The sequence below is a fragment of the Tachyglossus aculeatus genome, chromosome 2 (genome assembly GCF_015852505.1).
Source record: "Tachyglossus aculeatus isolate mTacAcu1 chromosome 2, mTacAcu1.pri, whole genome shotgun sequence".
In the NCBI taxonomy this organism is placed as follows: Eukaryota; Metazoa; Chordata; class Mammalia; order Monotremata; family Tachyglossidae; genus Tachyglossus; species Tachyglossus aculeatus.
Genome location: NC_052067.1, coordinates 27,726,767 through 27,744,070, shown reverse-complemented (window position 1 = coordinate 27,744,070; position 17,304 = coordinate 27,726,767). Strand labels below are relative to the sequence as shown.

Here is a 17,304-nt window from a genome sequence, read left to right as displayed (position 1 = left end):
TATTGAGATGCCGGTGGGATATCCATGTTGCGGTGGATAGAGAAGGAGCATGGCCTAGTGGATAGAACATGGCCCTGGGAGTCAGAAGGTCATGGGTTCTAATTCCGGCTCCACCACCTGTCTGCTGTGTGACCTTGGGCAAGTCACTTCACTACTCTGTGTTTCATTTACCTCGTCTGTAAAATGGGGATTGAAACTGTGAGCCCCACATGGGACAGGGACTGTGTCCAACTCGATTTGCTTGTATCCACCCCAGCACTTAGTACAGTGCCTGGCATATAGCAAGTGCTTAACAAATGCCATCATCACTGAGATGTCCTCGAGGCAGGAGGAAATGTGAGATTGCAGTGGAGGCGAGAGGTCTGGACAGCTAGGTAGGATTGGGAGTCAACTACATAGAGGGGGAAGCTGAGCCAATAAACTTCTCAAGGGAGTGAGTGTAGAGTGAGAAGGGAAAAGAACCCAGAACAGAGTCTTGAGGAACATCCACAATTAGAGAGTGAGACAAACAGAATCTTCAAAAGTGATTAAGAAGGAGCGACCAGGTAGGTGAGAAGGAAGAGAGCTATAATAGCAAGACCAAGATTTCCGCAGTCCTTTTCACAGAGGAACCACTCAATAAATACCATAAATTAAGGCTAGATAGGGTTCCCAGGAAAACAGAATGGTCTGGACTGTTGAAGGCAGCCAAGAGAGGTTGAAGAAGATTAGGATAGAATTACGTCCATTAGAGTTGGCAAGGAGGAAGTCATTCCTGATCATTGGTTTTCAAGAGAATTCAGCCCCACTTAAGGCTTGTTGTAGACGAGTAAATGTCAAGTGTTTGATTAATATACATGGCCAATCCAGGCTGTTTTGAGCCAAAATCGAGGTGGTTTTAACCCTTACCATTTGGGGATTGTATCTAATGACCTTCGAGAAAATATTGGCAAACTAAAACATCATAAAGATAAAAATCTGTTGAATTCCTTTCGGTTTGGTGTGGGTTAAGAGGAATGTCATTTCTTTAACTTTCAATGTGATCATCAGGAAAATCTTTTGGGGTAAATTTTCATTGCACTGCTCTTGTTATTGTAAATGGAATTTACATGCCTAATTCCCTTCTTCCATACTGAAAATATACCCCTTTATGCCTAATGGTTTGCTAAAAATGATTCCAAATCTCCTGTGTTGTTGTGGGCCATATGTTAGCACTAATTATATAAATGAGACTTAGTGGAAATGTGTCACGCTAAGCATTTGGTGCTTTAAGGAATTATACAAATGAAGGCTAGTCTGTGTTAGTGCTGGAACAAGAAAGAAGGGTGTAGGTTTTGAGCAGATGTTAACAGGTTTGCATGGCTATTCATTGTCTTTATTTTTCTGACTATAAGGACTCCTGATAAGATTGTGTCAGAATGTTTTAAGGGGCCATTTTTCTGAAGATCAAGATTGCAGTTTGTAGGCATAAATACACTCTAGATTCATTATATCAAGAGGGTGAGGTAATTCATGCCAAATAAAGGGTTAGAATCAAGTAACCTCACTTTACCTTTGAAAGCAGAAGTTAGATGTGAACCTGAGGTAATGTATTTATGGCATAGTGAACGAGTGAACGGCAGAAGGTAACCCTCTGAAATAGCAGGGGAGAATGTTATTTCATTCTGACTCAGACTGGCTTTGCAGTTTATTTTGTGCATTAATCCAGGCTCCCTTAATTTTGTAATTTCAAAATTAGTAAAAGACGGAAGGATAATTGTTGAAGACAAACCTGAAAGGTAACGTGTTGGTTTGCTGTCCCGTTTAGAAGAACAGAAAGAAAAAATGTCAAAAATTGGGATCAGTGGCAAATTGTGCTCCTAAAGTGTGATAATGTGGGTCCATGCTATACCTCTTGTCCCTCCACAGGTAACATCCTTCTCTCTTCCCCCTACTTATTTGTCTCCTCTTGGGGAGATTCAGCAGGGAAGTTCTCTGTTCTGGGAACTGAGCCTGTATCCAGGAGAAGAACTAGGAGGCCCTCTTTTCTATCCTCCCTCCCCCACACCTTGCACATTTTCTAAACAGTGAGAACACTTTCTGATTGATGCCAACAAGGTAACTCAGCGCTGAACCTTGAGTTGTGACCAAATTCAGCTTAGCTGAGTGATTGCCATGTGCCAAAGCATGTACATTAAGTAGGGAGTTTTCTGTCACACATTGGTGAATTCAACCACAACACGTATGGAGACACATCCCCTTTCCCAGTACTGCATGTTGGCAAATTCAGTTTTGAAATTTTTATGCCATTTAATTGACTTAAAACTGGAAAAAATGCAGATTTAGAAGTTTAGAACTGCATTTGGAGTTTTATTATAATCATTAACAATAATAGTAAAAACTGTGGTACTTAAGTGCATTCTGTGTGACAAGCACTGTACTAAGTGCTGGGGTAGATACAAGATAATAAGGTTGAACACAATCTCTGACCCACACGGGGTTCACAGTCTTAAGTAGAGGGAGAACAAGTATTTAATCCCCATTTTCTGGGGGAAACTGAGGCAGAGAGAAGTTACATGATTTTCCCACGGTCACACAGCAGACAAGTGTCAAAGCCAGGATTAGAATCCGGGTCCTCTGACTCCCAGTTTGTGCTGTTTCCAGTAGACCACACTATTTCATATCACCAGCAAGACCAGCACTGCTCTATTGGGTGCAAGAGTAATGCATCAGTGGTATCTGAGTGTATACTGTGATACGTAGCATTGTGCTAAGTGCTTGGGAGAATACGTTGTGGGCGGGGAATATGTCTGTTATATTGTTGTATTGTAGTCTCCCTAGTGCTTAATATAGTGGTCTACAAACAGTAAGAGCTCAGTAAATAAGATTGACTGACTGACGGACTCTTAGACCTGTTCCCTGCCCACAAGGAGCTAGGAGGGAAAGTATCCTAAGCTCAGCCACTGAACTGTTGTGTGACAATACACAAGTAATATAACCTCTCTGTGCCTCGTTTTCCTCAGCTGTGAAATGGAGTAAGAAAGCTGTTTTCCTCAGCTCTCAAATGGAGTAAGAAAGTTCTTCTCCTTACCTCTTAGATTGAGAGCCCCATGTGGGTCAGGGACTCTAACTGACGTGATTTTGTAGCTAACCCAATGCTCAGCTCAGTGCTTTGTCTGTAGTAAATGCTTAATGAATACTGTAACTAAGATTATAGAAACAATAAATAATCTCTGCCTTTCACAGGGGTTAACTGGAATGATTATTTTAGGATAGATTGAAACAGGATATTTTATAATTTGGCTCTCAGCCAAGTGAACTATGTGTAACAAAGTTCAGATTTAATAAATTTGAGGTATATTTGTTTCTAACCCTGAAATCAATCAATCAGTGGTATTTCATTCATTCATATTTACTGAATGCTTACTGTGTGCAGAGTACTGTACTAAGTGCTTGGAAAGTACAATTCAGCAAAGAGGTCATCCCTGCCCACACTGGGCTTACAGTCTAGAAGGGAGGAGACAAACATCAAAACAAGTAAACAGGCATCGATATAAATAAATAGAATTATAGATATATGCACATCAAAATGATAACAGGCATCAATATAAATTAACAGAATTTTGGATCTATATATATATATATATACACACACATAAGTGCTGTGGGGGAGGAAGGGGGCAAAAGGAACGAGTCAAAGGTGACGTGGAAGAGAGGGGGAGCTGAGGAAAAGGAGGGCTTAGTCTGGGAAGGCTTCTTGGAGGAGGTGAGCCTTCAGTAGGCTTTGAAGGGGGCATTCCAGGACAGAATTAGGATATGGGCCAGGGGTCGACGGCAGGACAGGCGAGATCGAGGCACAGTGAGAAGGTAAGCACCAGAGGATTGGAGTGTGTGGGCTGGGATGTAAAAGGAGAGAAGGGAGGTGAGGCAAGTAGGGGCAAGGTGATGTAGAGCTTTGAAGCCAATATAACAGGAGTTGTTTGATACAGAGGTTGATAGGCAACCACTGGAGATTTTTGAGGAGGGGGGGTGGCATCCCAGAATATTTCTGTAGAAAGATAATCTGGGCAGCAGAGGGAAGTATGGACTGAAGTGGGGAGAGACAGGAGGTTGGGAGGTCAGAAAGGAGGGTGATGTAGAAATCCAGTCAGGATAGGATGAGTGATTGTACTAATGTGGTAGTGGTTTGAATGGAGAGGAAAGAGCAGATCTTGGAGATGTTGTGAAGATGAGACCGGCAGGATTTGGTGACAGACTGGATATGTGGGGTGAATGAGAGAGCGAAGTCAAGGGTGACACCAAGGGTGGGGGCTTGTGAGACGGGAAGGATGGTTGTGCCATCCACAGTGCTGGGAAAGTTAGGGAGAGGACAGAGGTTGGGAGGGAAGATAAGGAGCTCTGTCTTGAACATTTTGAGTTTTAGGTGGTGGGAGGACATCCAAGTAGAGATGTCCTGAAGGAAGGAGGAGATGTGAATAAGGGGGGAGGGAGAGAGAGAACAAGGGAGGAGACATAGATTTGGGTGTCATATTGAGTACTTACCATGAACACTGTACTAAGTGATTGTCAAGAGTGCACTACAATAGAGTTGGTAGCTATGATCCCTGCCCTCAAGGAGCTTACGGTCTAGTTGGGGAGACAAACATTAAAATAACTTCCAGATAAAGGAAGTGGTAGAGAATAAGGATATGTGCATAGTGCTGTGGGTGGGTGACTGTCAAGGGGTTCAGACTTATGTGCATAGGTGATGCAGAGGGGAGAGTGATTATGGTGTGGAAAGAGAGGTAAGTCAGAGAAGGGTTCTTGGAGGAGATATGATTTCAGTAGGGCTTTGGAGATGGGGAGAGTGGTCTGTCAGATATGAAGGGGATTGGAGTTCCAGGCTAGAGGAAGATGTGAGCGAGATGGTGGTGAGAAAGATATGATCGAGGTAGAGTGAATAGGTTGGTGTTACAGGAGCAAAGTGTGCAGTCTGGGTTGTAATGGAAGATTTACAAGGCTAGGAGGGAAGGGGAGAGGTGATTGAGTGCCTTTAAGCTTACTCTAAGGAGTGTCTCTTTTAGGTGCTAGTGGATGACCAAATACTGCAGGTTTTAGAGGAATGGGGAGATACACACAGAACATTTTTTTTAGAAAAATGATCCGGAGATCAGCATGAAGTCTGGAATAGAGTCGGGGAGAGACAGGAGGTAGCAAGGTCAGTGAGGATGCTGATGCAGTTATCAAGTCTGGATATAAGAGCTTGTACCATAGTTTGAAGGCTTCCCAGTTTCAGGCTGAGGTGAGTGGAAGCCCAGCCCATTAACCCCAAAACTTTGTTTTGAAATATTAGCATATCAGTCTTGAATTTTAACAGGCATTTCTTTTAGTTGGAAATCTCAGATTTTCATTTCTTGAGTGATCCTGATAACATGGTGCATTCCACAAACATAAGCCTGAAATTTGAATGGTTGTGGTCTCCAAACTCACAAATTCATTTTTTTCCTGACGTAGAAGATTCATTTTGTTGAACTAAATCCCTAATAGCACATTCTGAAGAGAGCTTATTTATTTCTCTGCAAATTTGTTTCACAAATATAATTATGAAGCTATTAGTAGTAATTTTAATGAAAGGATAATTCACAACATGATTCAGTCTAGGATACTATATAAGTGAAGAAGAAATATAATGTCATTATGTACAAGCACCTGTAACTCATGACAAGAATAGGGACAGTACAAAGAAACTCCCTGAGCTGATGATCTCCCATGCTCAGTGGAATGGGCTGTTGAAGAAGGCATTTAAATCATCATGGGACTTAATGGGGAGAGGGGAGGTCGACCTCCTGAACTCCTTGTGCAGTATTGGAAATCTCAAATTTTCATTTCTTTAGTGATCCTAATAACATAGTGCATTACCCAAGCATGTAAGCTTGAAATTCAAATGGTTGACCTAATGGGGAGAGGGGTGGTCAACCTCTTGAACTCCTTGTTCAGTATTGCTATGTGATGGGACTGGAGGCCCCGAAGAGTGTGCCTAGCCAGGAGAAGGGAGAAGGTAGATTCGTCGTATTATAGATGTGATTTTCTGTCAGCAAAGAGGTAGATGGGATTATCAAAGGAGAGAGTGTGAAAGCAAACTTTGTTGGAATTCTCATTCCCCCTCGCCTTGGATTTTGCTTTTCCCTCTCTCTCTTCCTCCTATCCTTCCCAGACCAGGTGAGCCCAGTAGAGCTCTTCGGATTTCTCAAATGGTATATTATTGACTTCACAGGAAAATTGATCTATATTTTTCCATTTCATACCGGTTTTTGATGCCTGCTTAGATACAGCATGGTAACATTAGAAAATAGCTTGGGCTTTTTAGCCAGGAAAGTGTGCATTGTGATTTGAAAATTCTCGGACTATTCTTGGTTTATGGCAGACTCCTTTCAGTTTATCAAAAAGGAATCTTATTTGTTAAAATTTTACCACTTTTCAAGGGCAAATGAACATTTATACTCATTTAATGATAAAACTAAGACATTATTTCATCCGTATTTCCAGACTCACCAACAGTATCTGATTAAATAGACCAGTCAGTCTTGGATAGCATGGAGGAATTCTTTAAATACTTTTCAATTCATCCTCTTTATTCTAAAAGCAGAATTCCCTGGATTTTAACAAGTTGGCAGGTTAAACTCTATTGTATTGTGGTAATAATAATAATAAAATTATGATACTTGGTAAGTGCTTACTATGCCAACTACTGTTTTAAGCACTGGGGTAGATTGAAGTTAAATTGGTTACAGCCCCTGTCCCACATAGGGCTCACGCTGTTAATCCCCATTATACAGATGAGGTAACTGAGATCCAGAGAGGTGAAGTGACTTGCCCAAGGTCACACAGCAGACATGTGGTGGAGCTGGGATTAGAACCCATGAACTTCTGACTTCTCCCGCTCCGCCAACTATCAGCTGTGTGACTTTGGGCAAGTCACTTAACTTCTCTGTGCCTCAGTTCCCTCACCTGTAAAATGGAGATTAAAACTGTGAGCCCCCCATGGGACAACCTGATCACCTTGTAACCTCCCCAGTGCTTAGAACAGTGCTTCGCACGGAGTAAGCGCTTAACAAATACTATCGTTATTATTATCATTATTATTCCAGGCCCATGGTTTCTAGACTGTGAGCCCGTTGTTGGGAGGGAACTGAGGCTCAGAGAAGTTGTGACCTGCCCAAGGTCACACAGCAGACTTGTGGTGGAGCCGGGATTCGAACCCATGACCTCTGACTCCAAAGCCCGGGCTCTTTCCACTGAGCCACGCTGCTTCTCTAAATTCATAATCTTACCTCCTTCCCATCCCCACAGCACCTGCATATATGTATATATGTTTGTACATATTTATTACTCTATTTATTTATTTATTTTGCTTGTACATATCTATTCTATTTATTTGATTTTGTTAATATGTTTGGTTTTGTTCTCCGTCTCCCCCTTATAGACTGTGAGCCCACTGTTGGGTAGGGACTGTCTCTATATGTTGCCAACTTGTACTTCCCAAGCTCTTAGTACAGTGCTCTGCACACAGTAAGCGCTCAATAAATACGATTGATGATGATGATGATGATGATGACCGTCTCTATATGTTGCCAACTTGTACTTCCCAAGCGCTTAGTACAGTGCTCTGCAGACAGTAAGTGCTCAATAAATACAGTTGAATGAATGAATGAATGAATGAATGAATGGTCTATCCACTAAGCGATGCTATACAGTACTCTGCACACAGGAAGCACTCAATAGCACTGATTGATTGACTCTGGGTATCGGAATTCCTGGGTTCTAGTCCCTGGTCTCTGCCTGATGGGGCCGTGCCATCAGGGCATTGGTCGTGGTGGATAGACCCAGTGGGAATCCTGACAGACAGCCGGCTTCTGTGGGCGGCGGAGACCACGGCGGCTACCAGGGCAACTAGCTGCTGGGGCCTGGGGCGATGGCACAGTGTCAGCACCACGCTGCCCTCACTTCTGCCATCAAGGGTGCTGCAAGTCAGACACCTTCCTGCGTTTTGTCAGTATATATGGTTGTACATATTTATTACTCTATTTATTTATTTATTTTGCTTGTACATTTCTATCCTATTTATTTTATTTTGTTGGCATGTTTGGTTTTGTTCTCTGTCTCCCCCTTTTAGACTGTGAGCCCACTGGTGGGTAGGGACTGTCTCTATGTGTTGCCAATTTGTACTTCCCAAGCGCTTAGTACAGTGCTCTGCACATAGTAAGCGCTCAATAAATACGACTGATTGATTGATTGATTGATTGATTTTGTACTGCCCCTCTGCTTGCCTGCTTACACTGTATGCTCTGTGCCCCGGTGGAAACAGAGTGAGCAAGGTTGTGCGAGTGCGACCCCCGACCCGACCCCTCTACCTAGCCATCAGCACTGTCGTAATAGTCATAATCGTCCTAACAATGCCGTGTACCGACTGCTTACTAGGTGCCAAGCACTATTCTAAGCACTGGGGAGTAAATATTACTCTATTTATTTATTTATTTATTTTACTGGTACATATCTATTCTATTCATTTTATTTTGTTAGTATGGTTGGTTTTGTTCTCTGTCTCCCCCTTTTAGACTGGGAGCCCACTGGTGGGTAGGGACTGTCTCTATATGTTGCCAATTTGTACTTCCCAAGCGCTGAGTACAGTGCTCTGCACATAGTAAGCGCTCAATAAATACGATTGATGATGATGATGATGATGAGTGGCATAGCGCATACCACCGCCACGGCCACTAGTTCCTCCAGAAGTCTCAGCACCAAAGCCAGGTCAATGGAAGAGTCCAAGGTCCCATTTTTTTAGGCCCACGCTGCCTGTGATGTACTCCAACTAGGGCCTCTTTTCTCCTACTCTCCCTTCTTCATGGCCTATGCATATGGATATGTCCCCTTTAAGTACTTGATATTCACCCAAGCACTTACATACATTTGCATTGTGTACTTATTTTAATGACTGCCTCCCCCTGTAGACAGCAAGCTCCTTGTGGGCAGGAAATAACTCTACCAAACCCAGTAGTATTATACTCCCCCAAGCACTTAGTATAGCGCTCTGCCCATAGTAAGCTCTCAAATACCATTGTTTCATCATCATCATCATCATCATCAATCGTATTTATTGAGCGCTTACTATGTGCAGAGCACTGTACTAAGTGCTTGGGAAGTACAAATTGGCAACATATAGAGACAGTCCCTACCCAACAGTGGGCTCATAGTCTAAAAGGGGGAGTCAGAGAACAAAACCAAACATACTAGCAAAATAAAATAAATAGAATAGATATATACAAAATAAATAAATAAATAAATAAATAGAGTAAAAAAAAATATGTACAAACGTATATACATATATACAGGTGCTGTGGGGAAGGGAAGGAGGTAAGATGGGGGGATGGAGAGGGGGACGAGGGGGATTAGATTGTTTGATTAGAGCAACTGTAAAACTGCATTACAAGTACTGTGCCTTCATTATGCTAATGTAATCAGTAATATTTTGCAATGCATTGTTCTAAATACTTGAGAGAGTACAACAGAGAGCTTGACCTCTACCCTCAAGGAGCTTACACTTCTGAGGGCAAAGTAGACACAGATTAAATACAGATAGTACGCAATGTAGAATGGGAAGAAGGAAATGTGGATGAGGGCTAACAAAGTACCCAAGTCTAAATAAGTTGAAGTGTGGTGGGTGATTTGTGAATGCATAAATGAGGAGGTATACGAAAGTGCTGAGGTCATAGATGAGAAGAGACCCAAGGAGAGAGAAATTAATTAAGGAAGGCCTCCTGGAGGAGGTGTGATTTCAGAAGGGCTTTAAAGATAGGAAAGGTGAGCTTAAGAGGAATGAGAGGTGCGATCTGGTGTGTAGTGGGACAAAAGAGTAGATAAGTAGGAGGTAGAGAGCAGATGGAATGCCTCAAAGTCTCTGGTTGGGAGTTTCTACTTGATGAGAAGAATGCAGATGTAGCATCATACTGCCCAAAGCATCCAATTGTTAATCAGATCTTTCACTTGAATTGCATAGCCTTGTTAATAGCATAGATTTTTTTTAAAGCGTTTTGCATCATCCTGAATTTTCCTTGGAATTATTAAAGTCACTATAATCCAATGTCTGTGAATTTCTCCTTAAGACTACTTCAACTGCTTTTATTTCTTCAGTCATTTTTGTATTTAATTTCAGCTGTATATTTAATTTCAGCCTTATATAAAGTGCATTTTTTTTCCCAATGTGAGAATTACACATGTTCCTAGAACTCTGTAAGCCTGGCACATTATAGGAATTAAAGGAATGTATCTCCTGTTTATACCATAATGCATCTAATACAGATTTCCGGTAAGGCATATTAATTTATACTGATTTTGGAAAAACATTTGAAATTGGATTCCAGAAACGCTCTGGGCATGTTACTCCCCTCCTCAAAAATCTCCAGTGGCTACCAATCAATCTGCGCATCAGGCAGCAACTCCTCACCCTGGGCTTCAAGGCTGTCCATCACCTCGCCGCCTCCTACCTCACCTCCCTTCTCTCCTTCTCCAGCCCACCCCGCACCCTCCGCTCCTCTGCCGCTAATCTCCTCACCGTACCTCGTTCTCGCCTGTCCCGCCATCGACTCCGGGCCCACGTCATCCCCCGGACCTGGAATGCCCTCCCTCTGCCCATCTGCCAAGCTAGCTCTCTTCCTCCCTTCAAGGCCCTACTGAGAGCTCACCTCCTCCAGGAGGCCTTCCCAGACTGAGCCCCTTCCTTCCTCTCCCCCTCGTCCCCCTCTCCATCCCCCCCATCTTACCTCCTTCCCCTCCCCATGGCACCTGTATATAGGTATATATGTTTGTACATATTTATTACTCTATTTATTTATTTATTTATTTATTTATTTATTTATTTATTTATTTATTTTGCTTGTCCATATCTATTCTATTTATTTTATTTTGTTAGTATGTTTGGTTTTGTTCTCTGTCTCCCCCTTTTAGACTGTGAGCTCACTGTTGGGTAGGGACTGTCTCTATATGTTGCCAACTTGTACTTCCCAAGCGCTTAGTACAGTGCTTTGCACACAGTAAGTGCTCAATAAATACGATTGATTGATTAGTTTTGAATCATCAAAATAATAAAGTATTTATAATAAGATTATTTTAAGCATAGGTAATATAAGACAAAGGCATAAAATATGTCTCAAAAACCCCAGTTCATGGAGACTCCATCCTCCTGACGTTTTTTTAGTGATGTTTGTTAGCTCTTATTATGTGCCAAGCACTATACCAAGTGCTGGGCAAGATACAAATTAATCAGGTTGGACACAGTCCATGTCATTGGAAGCAGTGTGGCTTAATGGAAAGAGCACGGGCTTGGGAGTCAGAGGTCTTGAGTTCTAATCCCAGCTCTGCCACTTGTCAGCTGTGTGACTTTGGGCAAGTCACTTAACTTCTCTGTATCTCAGTTACCTCATCTATAAAATGGGGATTAGGACTGTGAGCCCCACCTGGGACAGCCTGATTTCCTCACATATACCCCAGCACTTAGAACAGTGCTTGGCACATAGTAAGCATTTAACAAATACCATTAGAGAAGCAGCGTGGTTCAGTGGAAGGAGCCCGGGCTTGGGAGTCAGAGGTCACGGGTTCTAATTCCGACTCCACCACTTGTCAACTGTGTGACTTTGGGTAAGTCACTTATCTTCTCTGGGCCACAGTTACCCATCTGTAAAATGGGGATTAAGACTGTGAGCTGCACGTGGGACAATCTGATCACCTTGTATCTACCCCAGTGCTTAGAACAGTGCTTCGCATATAGTAAGCGCTTCACAAATACCATCATTATTATTATTATTATTATTATTCATTCATTCATTCACTTGTGTTTATTGAGCACTTACTGTGTGCAGAGCACTGTATTAAGCGCTTGGAAAGTACAGTTTGGCCACAGACAATCCCTACCCAACAATGGACTTACAGTCTAGGAGCGGGGAGACAGACAACAAAACAAAACAAGTAGGCATCAATATAAATAAATAGAATTATAGATATATTCACAGCATTAATAAAATGAATAGAATAATGAACATGTACATATACACAAATGCTGTGGGGTGGGGAAGGGGGCAGAGCAAAGAGAGGGAGTTGGGCTGATGTAGAGGGGAGAAGGAGCAGAGGAAAAGAGGGGCTCAGTCTGGGAAGGCCTCCTGGAGGAGGTGAGCTTTCAGTAGGGCTTTGAAGGGGGCAAGTGTGCTAGTGTCCCACATGGGGTTCACAACCTTAATCCCCACTTTGCAGATGAAATAACTTTGGCACAGAGAAGTGAAATGTCTTCCCCTCGGTCACACAGCTGATCAGTGATGGAGCCGGGATTAGAACCCAGATCCTTTTGACTCCTGGCCCTTGCTCTATCCACTAGGCAACGCTAATTCTCTATCTCTCTCACAAACACTTGCTTGTTTCCTTGATGTTTTTGGAGATTAATGACTTGTTCAGCAAGGGAGCCTATCAAATGACAAATTGAATTCTCCTAAGTATATGGAGGATAGACACGGGACTCTTAGGGAGAAACCTGTGCAATAATAATAATGTTGGTATTTGTTAAGCGCTTACTATGTGCAAGCACTGTTCTAAGTGCTGGGGTGGATACGTGGTATCAGGTTGTCCCACGTGGGGTTCACAGTCTTCATCCCCACTTTACAGATGAGGTAACTGAGGTCCAGAGAAGTGAAGTGACTTGCCCAAGGTCACCTAGCTGACAAGTGGCAGAGCCAGGATTAGAACCCACGATCTCTGACTTCCAAGCCCGGGCTCTTTCCACTGAGCCACGCAGCTTCTCTATGCAATGATGCAATGCAATCATATCATTCAATGACTGTCACAAGGGTAGCCATGCCAGTCTAATGAAGGTTTCAATCAGTGGTATTTATTGAGTGCTTATTGTGTGCAGTGCACTGTACTAAGCACTTGGGAGAGTGCAGTACAACAGAGTTGGTTGACACGTTCCCTACCCACAGCAAACCTATGGGCTAGAAAGTGAAACAAACATTAATATAACGGCTATGCACTTAATTATTGTAAGATCCTATACATAATTATAATAAGGAATCTAGGAATCAATCGTATTTATTGAGTGCCTAATGTTGTGCTGAGCACTTTACTAAGTGTAAGCGCTTAGTACAGTGCTCTGCACACAGTAAGCACTCAATAAATGTGATTGATTGATTGATTGATTGAGAGTACAGTATAACTGAGTTGGTAGACATGTTCCTTGCCCATGTGGAGCTTACAATATAGACGAAGAGGCAGACGTTAAAAAAAATTACACATGTGCACTTAAGTGCTATGGGACTCAGCGTGGAGTGAATTAAAAAGTAAAAATCCAAGGGAAAGGGTGACACAGAAGGAAGAGGGAAAAGGGCCATTGAGAGTTTAGATGGGGAAGGCCTTCTCTTGGAGGAGATGTGATTTTAATAAGGCTTTGAAGGTGAGGAGAGTGATTATCTGTCAGAAATGAAGGGGGAAGGCTTTCCATTTCAGAGGCAGGATGTGGGTTAGGGATTGGCTGTGAGGTAGACGAAACTGAGGTATAGGAGCAAGTTGGCATTGGAGGAGTAAAGTGAGCATGCTGGGTTGTAGAAGGAAATCTGTGTGATAGGAAGGGACAAGGTGGTTGAGGGCTTTAAAGCCAATGGTTAGGAGTTTATGTTTAAAGCGAAGGTGGGTGGGCAACAATTGGAGGTTCTTGAAGAGTGGAGAAACATGGACTGAATTGTTTTGTAAAAAAATGATCCTTGCAGCAGAGTGAAGAAGTGAACTGGGAATTTCTACCCAGTGTTCCAGGCACTGAGGTTGTGCAACATGGATTTATAGCTTATAGCGAAGTAAATAAATGGTTCTTTATTTCTTTGCTTCAGGTAGCTGATTTGACTACTCAGGTCAGTTTTGTGCAAATGAAAAGACTGTTGAGGAACAAAGCCATATTTTCTGTATTCTTGTCTACCTCTGTAGATGAGTTTTTTGAGGGCAGGATCCTCATATAATTTTTTTTTTAATCACCTCCCAACTAGACTGTAGAATGTTCATACCTTCCTTCCCTTAGTCTCATCCCCGATTTTCCACCGCAACATACCACCGTGGACAGAATTTTCTAATGGCATTCCATCCAGTCATGTATTTTCAAAAGTAGGTAGATACTGAAAAATATTAAATGATGAACACAAAGTACCACTTAAAAAATTAAAGCATTCAGGTGCACAATTTAGGTATCCATTTATACATAATGTTATATTTTCTGTGAAAAACATTTCATATGTTGCTTTAAAGAAAAGCCCATCATGAGAGTCATTCTTTATTTTGTGCTGGGCAATGACTCTATGTGTAGCAGTTTTGAGAGACTAGCAGTACCCAAAAGGGATTCCAGGAATAGGGGAGTGGGGGAAATGTAGATGAACAGCGATGAAAGGGTTCATAGATAGGCTTTCATGCAATTTGAATATGAAGTGGCATTATGCATCACTCATTTAAATAACCTAAAATGAGTAATGTACTCCCTAGGAGCATTTGATAAAACCCCTGGAAATTTGCCAACATGCATGGTGGGAGGGAGATATGCATATTCAAAAGAAGATTGGGGGGGAAAAATAGAGACAATGGGACAGTAAAGAATCTTAAGAAGAATTGTAGATTTGCTTCCTTTTCTCCAGTGGTTTAAAACAGCCAGGTGAAAGCTGCTTGGTAACCAAAGCTCCAGTTTGCCCAACTGCCCTGGGCAGCTTCTGAGCATTGATTGGGCTGTCAAGGTCCTTGGTTCTATGTTGCTTTAAACCCTGCTTAGAACAGACCCCGTGTATTCTCCGAGACTTAGTCCCAGTGTCAAAATACCTAGGCACTGTGGAGAGATGGTTGCTATAGAGATGGATAGCGAGTGATAGATAGCTGGATGATAGGTGATGAATAGATAGTAGATAAACGATCACAAGTGTCAGAGTAGGTCTTTGTGCCTGGTAAATTGTGAAATTATTTCAAAGCCATTCCTTCTGTCAACTTTGAAAATAGAATTGTATGCACTAACACTCACTGTCTGTGCATTCCGCGGCTCTTCCAAGTATCTTTCTCCCATTATATTTGTGGATTTTAAAAGTGAAATATCCCATTCCCTTGATATTTGAGATTGGGGGTAGACAGCCATTTAACTGGGAAGGTTTAAGTCAGTCCAGCGTGGCTCAGTGGAAAAGAGCATGGGCTTTGGAGACAGAGGTCACGGGTTTGAATCCCAGCTCTGCCACATGTCTGCTGTGTGACCTTGGGCAAGTCACTTAACTTCTCAGAGCCTCAGTTCCCTCATCTGTAAAATGGGGATTAAGACTGTGAGCCCCATGTGGGACAACCTGATCACCTTGTATCCCCCCCCAAGCGCTTAGAACAGTGCTTTGCACATAGTAAGCACTTAACAAATGCCATTATTATTATTATTATTATTATTATTATTATTATTATAGGCTGGTCTAGGTAGACACCTACCCAATATTCAGTGTTTTTCTTATCCAGACCTATGCATCTTTAAGATGCCTGGAGGTGAATAAAGGTCTGCTCACAAATGTGCCTTTCCCTCAGGGCCTTCAAGAGTACAGTGTTTTTTTCCACCCCTTTTGTATTTTTCACAAGCAGAGGTAGAGAAGCAGTGGGGCGTAAGGGAAAGAACAAGGACCTGGGGAGTTAGAGGGCCTGAATTTTAATCCCACTCTGCTGCTTGTCTGCTGTGTGACCTGGGGCAAGTCACTTAACTTCTCTGTGCTTCGGTTACTTTATCTGTAAAATGGGGATTGAGACTCCGAGCCCCATGTGGGACGGAGACTGTCCAATCTGATGAACTTAAAACAGTGCCTGCCACATAATAAGTACTTAAACAAATACCATTAAAAAATAAAGGACTACTGTAGGATTAGGAGGAAGAATTAGAAATTTACTTAACCATAAGAAGGAGGTCAAGGAGGGCAGCAATCACACTGTTTCTGCAAGCATCTTTTGCCACCCCTGTTGGAAGTAGAAAACTGAGCTGGCACGACCATTGCCCTGATTCAGCTTGGATATTCTTTTTATGCTCTTCCACTGAGGCGGTGAGTCATGGAGTGTCAGGAAATGTCACAGTCCTGTAAACAGTTTCCTAGTCCGAGCCAACCAAGTAACAAAGACTTATGTAACCCTCTTCTAGATGATCTTATTAAAACCACATCTCCTTCAAGCGGCCTTCAATGACCAAGTCCTCATTTCCCCTTCTCCCAGTCCATTCGGCGTCACCTTTGCTTTTGGATTTGCATCCTTTACCCCTCCCTCAGCCCCATGGCACTTCAGTAAATAGTCATCATTTATTTATTCATATTAATGTTTGTGGCCCCCTCTAGACTGTACGTTCGTGGGTGGGCAGGGAACGTTTCTACCAACTCTGTCATATTGTTCTCTCCCAAGCACTTAGTACTGTACTCTGCATTCAGTAAGCATTCAATAAATACTATTGATTGATAAATCTTTTGAAGGGAGTAAGCAGGTACCTAGGCCGACAATTTTTTAAAGCAATGGCAATTCTCTTATGACTGCCAGCCTGAATCCAGTTTTGTAATTTCTTAAATACTCCACTGAGGTAGTTTGCTAGGTGTCTATAGACAGTAAGAGAGGTTCGAGTACAACAGTCTAGCTCTGATTAAGTCTCTGTTAGTATTCTGTGTTGGACTGTGTCCAACTTGATTTTCTTGTATCCACCCGAGCCCTTACTATGTCTGGCACATAGTAAGGGCATAATAAATACATAATTATTATTCTAGTTACAGTGCACATTGGCTGTCCACACTGCCCAATTTGCTGGGAAAATGCCAAGTTTCCACTATACCCTGTGCTATATAAGCCTAGATTTAGTTATTACAAGCTTCAGATTCTCACCCGTAAAATCTTGTCTACTCCATCTATTGTACTCTCCCAAACACTTAATGGAGTGTTCTGCACTCAGTATGTGATCGATAAATACTGTTGATTGATGACACCCCCTTGTTCTCTAGTGAAACTGTATCGAAAAATGCATTGGAAGGTTGAGCCATTTTTCTGGAAAATTAACTTTAAGCCCCAAAGTTTGCTTTGTAGAAAATGTTTCTGAATCATCTGGTTGAATCAAATTCATTGGTTAACGAGGCAGCTCTTCACTCTGCTAGTGTATGGGCAGTTATGTGGTTGAATCCAAGATCTTTATTTCTGAGATACTTAGATAGATTCGTTTCAGCATTTTGAAAAAAACTGACTTGTAGAATGGTTGTCCACATAGCATAATAATAATTTTAATGCTAATAGTAATTGCAGTATTTAATTGCTATGGGC

At 42.2% G+C, this 17,304-nt stretch overlaps 1 protein-coding gene across 1 annotated transcript in view; it reads left to right on the top strand.

The window, feature by feature from the left end:
• The window catches only part of RARB (retinoic acid receptor beta), a 512,522-nt gene that overhangs the window by 18,544 nt on the left and 476,674 nt on the right, over positions 1 to 17,304 (top strand). The gene's annotated exons all lie outside the window — the stretch shown is intronic.